The sequence below is a fragment of the Nerophis lumbriciformis genome, linkage group LG08 (assembly GCF_033978685.3).
Source record: "Nerophis lumbriciformis linkage group LG08, RoL_Nlum_v2.1, whole genome shotgun sequence".
NCBI lineage: Eukaryota > Metazoa > Chordata > Actinopteri > Syngnathiformes > Syngnathidae > Nerophis > Nerophis lumbriciformis.
Genome location: NC_084555.2, coordinates 49,539,381 through 49,553,011, shown reverse-complemented (window position 1 = coordinate 49,553,011; position 13,631 = coordinate 49,539,381).

Genomic DNA, 13,631 nt, shown 5'->3' with positions numbered 1-13,631 from the left:
TGGCTTGTTAAACATTTCATAGGATTTTCAGAGGGAGGAAAAACCAAGACATTTAATATAAAATGTAAAATGAATAAATACATAAAAAGAAAAAGAAAACATATGGTTAAAAGCCATCGTCCCGGGGAGCATTTCATTAAAAAAAAAATAATAATAACAATGAATAATTTCTAAGTCTTTGTTAGCCGTTTGTGAAGTTTTGTGCTCGTGCGTAACATTCGCTCACATCCTGTGCATCTCCTGGGGGCAAAGCCCCCCCTGTCCTTAAAAGCTAGTGACGCCCCTGGGGGGGGGGGCAATGTGTATGTGTGTTTAATTGATATATACACATTTAGCTGTACAGTATGTGTATAAATGATATATTGTCATGATCCGTGGTTCGGATCGTGTTTTTGTTATGTTCTGTTAGTTTTAGACTCCACTAGTTCCTGTTTTTGTGTGCGCCCTTGTTTGTTTTAGTTACCATGGCGACTTGTGATTTTCCCCTGCCTCTGGTGTTCGGGACACGCACCTGTTTCCAATCAAGAGACGTGATTTAAGCCCACCTTTGCCAGTCAGTCGTCCTGGCGTCATTATTGGTTCCATGCCACAGTCTCATGTTGTGCTATGCCATAGTTATGTGAGTTGTTTCATGCCACAGTAAATCTTGTTTGTTATATGTCCATAGTTTATGCGTCTATGTTTCCTGCGTTAAGTTTTTTGTTTGTTCTGTAGCCTCTCGTGCGAACGGCATGCTTTCCTTTTGTTTTAGTTCCTGTCTTTTGTGAAGTGTAGGATTAATTAATTAATTAATATGTTCCTACCTTCAAGTCCTGTCCGGAATAGTCTGGGAGAACAAACCTCGCAGTAAGCTGCGACCCCCCGGTATGACATATATACACATTTAGCTGTACAGTATGTGTGTATAAATGATATATATACACGTTTAGGAAAAACCCACCAAACGAGCCGAACGGAGTTGTCCAATTAAGGCCCCCCCCTTAGTGACAAGCAGACACCCAGAAATGACAGATGTCATTTATAAAAGCCAAAGTGTAGACAAGACCTGGTAGTCACTGTCAGAAAGACGTACTGTTGTTTAATAGTCATGTCCTTTTTATATACAACTATATGCTTTGCAAATGGAATGCAAAAATAAAAGCAAAATTGGCATTTCTTTTACGTGTGTACATACAGACTTTGAAGACAAAATATGTTGTTATTAGTATTAACCAAGTATTGGCCATGTTGTTATTAGTATTAACCAAGTATTGGCCATGTTGTTATTAGTATTAACCAAGTATTAGCCATGGTGTTATTAGTATTAACCAAGTATTGGCCATGTTGTTATTAGTATTAACCAAGTATTATCCATGTTGTTATTAGTATTAACCAAGTATTATCCATGTTGTTATTAGTATTAACCAAGTATTGGCCATGTTGTTATTAGTATTAACCAAGTATTAGCCATGTTGTTATTAGTATTAACCAAGTATTGGCCATGGTGTTATTAGTATTAACCAAGTATTAGCCATGTTGTTATTAGTATTAACCAAGTATTAGCCAAGTTTTTATTAGTATTAACCAAGGATAATGAGTGATTATTTGTCTAACAGTGAGAGCAGACATTGTACAGTAAGTGGTGTTGTATTTTGTTTGTTGGCTCTCATGATAAATACCAGTAGTTGTTATTGTCGAAGAAAAAAGGAAAACGTTGTGACGCGTTTGTTAAATCAATGTGCTGCCTGTCGAATGCTTAAAATGAACAAAATATGTAAATATTACATGTTATTATGAATGTTACTACATGACATATATACTTACATCATGTATATATTAAAGTTAAAAGTTAAAGTTAAAGTACCAATGATTGTCACACACACACTAGGTGTGGCGAAATTATTCTCTGCATTTGACCCATCACCCTTGATCACCCCCTGGGAGGTGAGGGGAGCAGTGGGCAGCAGCGGTGGCTGCGCCCGGGAATCATTTTGGTGATTTAACCCCCAATTCCAACCCTTGATGCTGAGTGCCAAGCAGGGAGGTAATGGGTCCCATTTTTATAGTCTTTGGTATGACTCGGCCGGGATTTGAACTCCCAACCTACCGATCTCAGGACGGACACTCTAATCACTAGGCCACTGAGTAGTGTTATTATGAATGTTACTACATGACATATATACTTACATCATGTATATATTATGTTATTATAAATGTTACTACATTACATATATACTTACATCATGCATACATTACATGTTATTATGAATGTTACTACATGACATATATACTTACATCATGTATATATTACATGTTATTATGAATGTTACTAGATACTACATATATACTTACATCATGTATATATTACGTGTGATTATGAATGTTACAACATTACATACGTATATACTTACATCATGTACATATTACATATTATTATGAATGTTACTACATGACATATATACTTATATCATGTATATATTACATGTGTTTATGAATGTTACTACATGACATATATACTTACATCATGTATATATTATATGTTATTATGAATGTTACTACATGACATATATACTTACATCATGTATATATTACATGTTATTATGAATGTTACTACATGACATATATACTTGCATCATGTATATATTACGTGTGATTATGAATGTTACTACATGACATATATACTTACATCATGTATATATTACATGTTATTATGAATGTTACTAGATACTACATATATACTTACATCATGTATATATTACATGTTATTATGAACGTTACTACATTACGTATATACTTACATGATGTATATATTACATGTGATTATGAATGTTGCTAGATACTACATATATACTTACATTATGTATATATTACATGTTATTATGAATGTTACTAGATACTACATATATACTTACATCATGTATATATTACATGTTATTATGAATGTTACTAGATACTACATATATACTTACATCATGTATATATTACATGTTATTATGAATGTTACTACATGACATATATACTTACATCATGTATTTAATACATGTTATTATGAATGTTACTAGATACTACATATATACTTACATCATGTATATATTACATGTTATTATGAATGTTACTAGATACTACATATATACTTACATCATGTATATATTATATGTTATTATGAATGTTACTAGATACTACATATATACTTACATCATGTATATATTACATTTTATTATGAACGTTACTACATTACATATGTGTGTGTATATAAAATGTTGATGGAAGTGTTTGGATTTTTTTTAAGTGCTTTATGGGCAGAATGGAGCGACTACCATAGTTTCTATTGTAAGCAAACTTTTGCTAACATTTATTTAGGAGCTACAACGTATTAAAAGGAGAAACATGTGCATTTGTCTTACATAAGGATTGTGAATTATAGGTATAATACCAAAACAGTGCAGTTCTCCTTCATACATACTAGGCCAATAAAGCAGATTTTGATTTATATTTGTGTTCGTGTCGCACAGCATCATGTGTGATAATGCATTTCAAGACATTCCAGGGAAGATGTCTCACAATATTTATCACCTCTAACACAGTAGAAAGCGGTGTTTATTTACTGAATTGTTGTCAAGAGTTTGACGACGCGCGATCGATATTTGGCGCCGGTGGGCTGATAACACATTAAAAGATGAAGTATCATAACATTAGAAGTGCCATAAAATGTCCCGCTTGATTTATTCTTCCTGCGGATGCATCAAATCGGAATAAAAGTCTTGAGTTGTTGACGTTTCCGACGGAATGGCAAGTATTTTGGGAGCAGGGGATGTGTCTCTTAGACCACTTTGACCCTTTGGAAGTGTGTTGATGAGACACTGCGTGACCTTCTAGGACAGAGCTGGGCAAATATTTGCACTCGGGGGCCACATTGAGAGAAAAAATGTGTCTGGGGGGGGTCCAATGTGTATGTGTGTATAAATGATATATACTCATTTAACTGTACAGTATGTGTGTCTAAATGATATATATATATTTAGCTGTACAGTATGTGTGTATAAATGATATATATACATTTAGCTGTACAGTATGTGTGTTTGGCTCCCTTTTTTTCCAGGCACATACCAAAAAAACCTCCATAGCAAAGCACATATACAAACGTACATCTCAGAGGGGAGGGAGTGGGGGGGCCATGGTGGCAGGCTGCAGCTCTTCAGGCACTGCCCATCCGTCCATCACCCCTATGGGAATTTTTCGTCAAGGGCGTTGGATTGTGGGTGGGGTATGGGGTATCTTATTTACACAATGGCATGCCATTTATGTATCCACATCAGAGCTGGGCAAATATTTAGATTCGGGGGCCACATTGAGAGAAAAAATGTGTCTGGGGGGCCAATGTGTATGTGTGTATAAATGATACAGTATATACACATTTATCTGTACAGTATGTGTGTATAAATTATATATACACATTTAGCTGTACAGTATGTGTGTATAAATGATATATACACATTTAGCTGTACAGTATGTGTGTATAAATGATATATATACACATTTATCTGTACAGTATGTGTGTATAAATGATATATATACACATCTATCTGTACAGTATGTGTGTATAAATGATATTTACACATTTAGCTGGACAATATGTGTGTATAAATGATATATATACACATTTAGCTGTACAGTATGTGTGTATAAATGATATATACACATTTATCTGTACAGTATGTATGTATAAATGATATATACACATTTAGCTGTACAGTATGTGTGTTTGGCTCCCTTTTTTCCAAGAACACTAATACCAAAAAACATCCATAGCAAAGCACATATACATATTACAACGTACATCTCAGAGGGGAGGGAGTGGGGGGGCCATGGTGGCAGGCTGCAGCTCTTCAGGCGCTGCCCATCCGTCCATCACCCCTATGGGAATTTTTCGTCAAGGGCGTTGGATTGGGAGTGGGGTATGGGGTATTTTATTTACACAATGGCATGCCATTTATTTCTCTACATTAGAGCTGGGCAAATATTTAGACTCGGGGGCCACATTGAGAGAAAAAATGTGTGTATAAATGATATATACACATTTAGCTGTACAGTATGTGTGTTTGGTTCCCTTTTTTTCCAGGAACACTAATACCAAAAGTCACAATGTCCCATAGAGTTCTAAAAAAAGTTTTGACTGACTACTTCAAAAATCCAGAATGTAATTTTACATTTTTTTACTGAATGGGACACCCAAAATATTGGACACACTTTCTCCTCATTCAATGTGTTTTCTTTATTTTCATGACTATTTACGTTGTAGATTGCCACATCAAAACTACGAATGAACACATGTGGGGTTAAATAAATGGCGAAATAACTGAAAACATGTTTTATATTCTAGTTTCTTCAAAATAGTCACCCTTTGCTCTCATTACTGCTTTGCACACTCTTGGCATTCTCTCCATGAGCTTCTAGAGGTAGTCACCCGAAATGGTTTTCACTTCACAGGTGTCATAGTTGTGATGCGTTCAGTGACAATCTGCAATGTAGTAAATAGTCATGAAAATAAAGAAAACGCACTGAAATGAGAAGGTGTGTCCAAACTTTTTGCCTGTGCAAGATATTAAAATGAAGAAAGTGGGATTTACAATATTATCTATGAACAATAAAAGAGTGAATATTAACAACATCTTTTACTTCTCAGACCAGCTCCTCCATAGACATCTTTTACAATCAAGCAAAACACAACAAAAATGTAACAAACAGCAAAATATGAACGCAAAGTGTAACAAACACCTACAATATGATATATTATCACTTTTTTGCAGAATTTTGTTGTAAAAATTTGTTCCTGACACATGTGTTTGGGGCTGAAAACAAGCCCCGCCCACTCTGCTTTGGTCCTGGTCTGAGCTGCTGTGACCGAGATCAGTGTTTTTCAACCTTTTTGGAGCCAAGGTGTTATGGTTAGACTAGGAGAGGTGACGGCAACAGACACCAGAGGGCAGTAATGTTCAATAATTTATTATATATATATATATATAGCATATATATAATAACAAACAATACTACTAAACTATAGAATGGAGTGTGTGACCAAAATACAAGAGTGTGTGGTGTAAGACTATGTGTGGAGATAGCTGAAGTGTGTTACCAAGTGTTGATGAGAGCGAAGGACCACGGAAGTCCATGGGACAGGCAGGTGATCCGGGCAAGAGAGAAGCATCAGAGTCCGAGTCCACGCGAGGGGGTCGAGAGTCGAGATCCAGGGGGGGAGTCCAAGGGAGCGAGACGCACATCTCGAAACCAAGGTAACGGAAGGAAAGCACAAGGAAGAAGACAGGAGACAAATCAAGCACGGGGAAGAATGACGGAGAGAGAGCAAAAGAGAGCATAAAGCTTGTGTCGGCTTACGGTACACCATAGAGAAACTAAGTTCCCGCAAGGATCCCTGGGTCCACTGGTCCTTTAAGCAGCTCGCCCTCAACAGTTCCAGGTGTGCGGATTGCTGATCGTCTGCAGGCTTGCAGCTGCATGGGCGTGCTGCTCTCAGCGTGAGCAGGGCGCGCTGTCAGCGGAGCCTCTATGTGCTCCCGCAGTGGAGGGAGAAGCAGACTGCGCCGTAACACAAGGCACATTTTTTTTCATTAAAAAAAATACGAAGGCACACCACCAGCAGAAAAGGTTAAAAAATGGAACTCCACAAGGTTGCCGTGCCTTATTTTGAGTGTGTTGTTATTTCCTGTGTGTAGTGCTTTAGTTCCTGTCTTGTGCTGTTATTTTGGTGACCCTTCCTGTTTTGTTGGTGTTTACCTGTAGCAGCTTTGAGTATTGCTATTGTTTTCGCAATCAAGACTATTTAAGTGGTGCTTACGCTATCCTTCTTTGTAAGGACATTGTTGATTGTCATGTCATGTACGGATGTAGTTTGTGGACACCGTCTCCGCTCCACGCGCTGTAAGTTTTTGCTGTCGTCCAGCATTCTGTTTTTGTTCACTTTGTAGCCAGTTTAGTTTTACTTTTGTTTTGCATAGCCATCCCTATGCTTCAGTGCCTTTTGTTGATTTTTGGTTTAAGCGTTACATACCTTTTTTACCTGCACGCTGTCTCCCGCTGTGCTCTGCATATTGGGATCACGACGAACCATCCTCGACGCGTTCCGACTTCTACAAAGCAATGAACTACCTGCTGCCACCTACTGATATGGAGTATTACAAGATTACCCCATACTTGCCAACCTTGAGACCTCCGATTTCGGGAGGTGGGGGGTGGGGGCGTGGTCGGGGGGTGGGGGCGGGGCGTGGTTGGGGGCGTGGTTAAGAGCGGAGGAGTATATTGACAGCTAGAATTCACCAAGTCAAGTATTTCATACATATATATATATATATATATATATATATATATATATATATATATATATATATATATATATATATATATATATATATATATCCATCCATCCATCCATCCATCCATCCATCTTCTTCCGCTTATCCGAGGTCGGGTCGCGGGGGCAGCAGCTTAAGCAGGGAAGCCCAGACTTCCCTCTCCCCAGCCACTTCGTCCAGCTCCTCCCGGGGGATCCCGAGGCGTTCCCAGGCCAGCCGGGAGAGATAGTCTTCCCAGCGTGTCCTGGGTCTTCCCCGTGGCCTCCTACCGGTCGGACGTGCCCGAAACACCTTCCTAGGGAGGCGTTCGGGTGGCATCCTGACCAGATGCCCGAACCACCTCATCTGGCTCCTCTCGATGTGGAGGAGCAGCCTCTTTACTTTGAGGCAGAGCTTCTCACCCTATCTCTAAGGGAGAGCCCCGCCACTCGGCGGAGGAAACTCATTTCGGCCGGTTGTACCCGTGATCTTGTCCTTTCGGTCATGACCCAAAGCTCATGACCATAGGTGAGGATGGGAACGTAGATCGACCGGTAAATCGAGAGCTTTGCCTTCCGGCTCAGCTGCTTCTTCACTACAACGGATCGATACAGTGTCCGCATTACTGAAGACGCCGCACCGATCCGCCTGTCGATCTCACGATCCACTCTTCCCCCACTCGTGAACAGGACTCCGAGGTACTTGAACTCCTCCACTTGGGGCAAGATCTCCTCCCCAACCCGGAGATGGCACTCCACCCTTTTCCGGGCGAGAACCATGGACTCGGACTTGGAGGTGCTGATTCTCATCCCAGTCGCTTCACACTCGGCTGCGAACCGATCCAGTGAGAGCTGAAGATCTTGGCCGGAGGAAGCCATCAGGACCACATCATCTGCAAATAGCAGAGACCTAATCCTGCAGCCACCAAACCAGATCCCCTCAACGCCTTGACTGCGCCTAGAAATTCTGTCCATAAAAGTTATGAACAGAATCGGTGACAAAGGGCAGCCTTGGCGGAGTCCAACCCTCACTGGAAACGTGTCCGACTTACTGCCGGCAATGCGGACACTGACACTGATTATACAGGGAGTGAACTGCCACAATAAGACAGTCCATTACCCCATGCTCTCTGAGCACTCCCCACAGGACTTCCCGGGGTACACGGTCGAATGCCTTCTCCAAGTCCACAAAGCACATGTAGACTGGTTGGGCAAACTCCCATGCACCCTCAAGGACCCTGCCGAGAGTATAGAGCTGGTCCACAGTTCCACGACCAGGATGAAAACCACACTGTTCCTCCTGAATCCGAGGTTCGACTATCCGGCGTAGCCTCCTCTCCAGTACACCTGAATAGACTTTACCGGGAAGGCTGAGGAGTGTGATCCCACGATAGTTGGAACACACCCTCCGGTTCCCCTTCTTAAAGAGAGGAACCACCACCCCGGTCTGCCAATCCAGAGGTACCGCCCCCGATGTCCACGCGATGTTGCAGAGTCTTGTCAACCAAGACAGCCCCACAACATCCAGAGCCTTAAGGAACTCCGGGCGGATCTCATCCACCCCCGGGGCCTTGCCACCGAGGAGCTTTTTAACTACCTCGGCAACCTCAGCCCCAGAAATAGGAGAGCCCACCTCAGATTCCACAGGCCCTGCTTCCTCATAGGAAGACGTGCTGGTAGGATTGAGGAGGTCTTCGAAGTATTCTCTCCACCGATTCACAACATCCGCAGTCGAGGTCAGCAGAGCACCATCCCCACCATACACGGTGTTATATATATATATATCCACATCCTGAAAATATGCAAACAAAACTGTGTTTAGATAATTGATACTTCAAACTTGCATAAATATAACATGAATATAACATAACTTGGCTTCTGAGAGCTTCAAAATGTAATGAATAAAATGCTAAAGTTGTTGATAAACAAGCCATTTTTTAAATCATGAAATATGGTCATTTTAAATGAATTATTATGATAATTTAAAATGTATTATTTCAAATATGTTTATTTTAATGTACCAGTATAATTCTATGGCTGGACGTAAGGAGTCAGAAAAAATACAAAAAAAAATACAATTAATTTTTATGTTTTTAGCAAAATATAGCAAAAATTTATTTATTTTTTATTTTTATTTTTTATTAATTAATTATTTTTTAGGTAAGATTACCCTGCCAAGCTTTACACAGCACAGGCACCAGACAACGGCACATTATTTGCAGATTATAATTATTGATTTGCAAAAAATATTTTTGGTGGACCAAGTAGGTGAAGTTGCATAATTTCCCACGGCACACCAGACAATATCTCACGGCCGCGGCACAGTGGTTGAAAAACACTGACCTAGATTACCCTAATAACACCTATAACACTCAAAAGTGCAGATTCAACCATTGAAATACTTTCTATAGTTCAAGACTTAGTAATTTAAAAACATCACTGCACATCATAATGGTAAATACCGTTTTGATGTTAAAGGCCTAAAATAATTATGTAGAACATCCGGTGGGCCGGATTGAAAATGTTAATGGGCCCAGTGTTACGGCTCAGGCTCCTGCCAACGCCGCTCATCCGTCTGTGCGCACCTCGGGACACGCCCACGGGTGCGCACATCCAGGGACGCGCCGCGCGCGTCCCCGCCCTGCAGCAGCCACCAGCTGCATTCACTCACCGGCAATCTACACTCCTGGGTCTGGCTCAATAAAGGACCAGTGGACCCAAGGATCGGCGCGGGAACTTAGTTTTCTCATGGTGTACCTGTTTACCTTCCGTTTCCCTGGATTTTGACTGCCTCCTTCGTTTCCTTGACTCCTCGCTTGCCCCTGGACTTTGACGCCTCTCTCTCGCCCCGGATCACCTGCCTGCCCCATGGACTGCCTCGTTTTCTCCCTCATCCAACAGAACGGTAATATACAACAGCTAACTACACACATAGTCTAACACCACTCACTCTAGGGTTTTGTCACACACTCCATTTCGTTAGTTTAGTTTATATTAGTATTGTTTGTTATTAATATATATAATGAATATACAATATATATATATATATATATAATAAATAATTGTACATACTGCACCCTGGTGTCTGTTTGCCGTCACCTCCCCTTTAGTCTATACACAACACCCAGGTCTGGTCTAGGCAAACACTGATAATGCTGACCCTGACTGCTGGACCTCTCTGTGATTTAGAGGCACTGATTGTTATATCCGTTAAAAGAATCCTTGTAAGTGCCACATTGCTGTAATTCTCACTTTTATTGGGAGCGTCGCGTTGGCCTGCAGGCGCCCCCAGAAGGTGCACACTTGCCTCTGACTTTAAGTTCATCCATCCACATGCGCTCGGTCAAAATGTGTAAACAATGCATTTAAAAGGACAAATGTCACTGTGGTATAAAATGAAATGTTTTGTCTAAATAAAGTGGTGACTTTTTTGCATGGTGTGCATTTTTGAGCGCCCCCCCCTCGCACAATTAAAATACACTTTTAATGTGACACAAACTAAACTGAAGGATTTCTGCACTACGTAGATTAAGCCTTCTAATCGTTCATTGCGCTACGACCGGGAGGTTGGCTCCATATTAATTCACAATCTCCCGCTTAATGCCGTGTATTAAACTCTGGTGGCACTCCAAATGTGGGGGGCGGGAGGGTGGGGCGGTACACGCAGACAAGTGGGCTCATCGGAGACACATTTAATTAGCAGCGCACTAAATGAGCCAGGGTCTTAACTGACGTGTCTTTTTGTAATAGAATGAGGACGTATGCGAGAGGCTGTTGGAATATGAAGAAGACTGCTGTGTTGGAGGAGGTTTGAAGCTAGCACTTCAATGTCTCAGCACACAACAGCTGACTTGACAATCATTTGTCATGAAAAGTGCCGTGCATTATTCTTTATAAATTATTGTTTACACCAGGGGTGCCCAATAGGTGGATGGTGGAGGGGGTGTCAGTCCATGGTGGAGGGCGTGTCAGAAACGTCTGGGCCGTTCTCTTTGTACAGTCTCCCAGCACGCTCTGACGAAAGATTGTACGCCTCCTCTTTTATTTGGACTTTCCCTGATTACATGGCAACAGCTGTTTCTAAGGGAAGGGGGTCGTAAACAGCCGCTGTCTTTGGTCACAAAACAGTTCTGTCATGATCCGTATTTTCTGTTAGTTTTGGACTTCTTTAGTTCCTGTTTGTGACACCTAAGTTTGGTTTGGTTGCCAAGGCTGCTTATTGTTTTCACCTGCCTCTGGTGTTCAGGACCGCTCACCTGTCTCTAATCAGAGGCATTATTTAAGCCTGCCTTTGCCAGTCAGTCGGCCTGGCGTCATTGTTCGCTTCATGCCTTGTACACGTAAGCCTTGTTTATTTCATGGCACAGTTTCGTGAGGTTCCATGTCCATAGTCCCATGTTTCCTGCGCTAAGTTTTTGCCTTAGCTTCCGCGTGCGATAGGCACGCTTGCCTTTGTTTTGTAAGTTGGATGATTTATCAAGATTAAATCATGTTCCTACCTGCAAGTCCTGTTCTGAGTCGTCCGTTTGCATTCCGGGAGAACGACAAGTTCAAAGAAAAGGTGCCTGGAGGGGAGTCGGGTCCTGCTTCCTCTCCGCTTTGTAGATCTCGGGTCAAGACAAAATCTTCCTGTGGATTTGTTAGAATAATTATGCATATAATATCACACTAACTTTAGTATGCTTAAAGTCCGTTGCTTTAGTTATTAGCTATTGTGCTCAAGTTAGACTTTTCTAATCTATGCAAGGACAAAAACTTCTTGTCTGAGGGTTGGCCTCAGCCGTAGATGTTATCTTTGTTTTAGCCCGCTAACAGCCAAGGACTTCAAGGACCTCAACGAAGATAAGATGACAACACGCAGACGAGGCGGGGACAAGGCGAAATCACAAGGCGCCCCAGCACATTCCGTTACGTACTGTGCGTCCTGGACTGGCTTTGCATAATATATGTGACCACTCCTTTTAGAGGCGGCCTCTGACTATGGAATTCTGAATAAAAAAGAGGGACGCGGGAGCTGAACCTTAGAGCGTAGGGCGAGACTGTGACTAAGTGTGCAGCTCCACGCGTTCTCCTCATGAGCTAAATTGAACTCTGCCTCTGCATGATTCCTTGCTTCTTGTCTGATTAATAGATGTCATCAGTGTTTGAACCTGACAGGATTACAATACATCAAAGAAACCGACACCCTAACGTTGCTTCCCATCCTACACAGTGGAGTTTTTCAAGCCTTTTGCTTGGTAGGATCAAAGACAGCTTTTGTCCTCTCGCCGGGAACTCATGGCAACACAAAGTTTTGATACAATTATTCTGACATTTCCTGTTAAAATAAAGACAATATTGACACTTTTTCGTCGTTCCCTTTATTTGGAAAAGTATCGAGATACATTTTGGTACCAGTACCAAATGATTGGTATCGGGACAACTGCCAGGTTCAAACACTGACGACATCTATTAAACAAGACAAGAGGCAAAGAATCAAACAGAGACAGAATTCAATTTGGACCCAATATATTGAGGAGAGTCGCCGTCGACCTGTAACCTCTTACAGTGTCTCAGCACGCTTTGCCAAAAGATTGCACTCCTCCTTCTTTATTGGACTTTCTCCCCCCCACCTGACCACAGCTGCTTCCAAAGGGAAGTGGGTCGTAAACAGCGTTGCCTTTGGTTACCGAACAGTTCAAAAGAAGATAGTTCAAAAAGAGTTCCATAAAATAGTTCATAATGTCATGTCTGTGTAATCATGTTTCGTTTTAGTCATGTTTTGTTTAGTTATTGGACTCTTTAGTGTCTGGCTTTTCACTCCCTTGTCTTGTTTCCATGATTACCCATTAGTTTCACCTGTTCCACGTTTGGACTCATTGTGCACTCTTGTTTGTCACCATAGCAACCCATTAGTTTTCACCTGTCACGTCACGCACCTGTTTCACGTTTTGAGTCACGCACCTGTTTTCGTTAATCATGTCTGTAGTATTTAAGTTCAGTGTTTTCAGTTTGTCTTTCTGGTGACATCCCCACATTTATGCTCTGCACATTTCTGACTCTTTTTTCATGTCCATCACTCATGCTGCTCCTTTTTGTCCATGCTAAGTAAGTTTTGTTTATTATTGCCACAGTTAGTGTTTTTTGTTGTCCATAGTTTTTGTCTTTGTGCAAGTATTTTGTTCTCCGCCATTGTGCGCGCCTTTTGTTTACTTCCTTTTTTTGTAGTTCTAGTGTTTAAATAAAAATGTACTTACATTCCACTTACGTTCCTTAAGGCTCTGGATGTTGTGGGGCTGTCTTGGTTGACAAGACTCTGCAACATCGC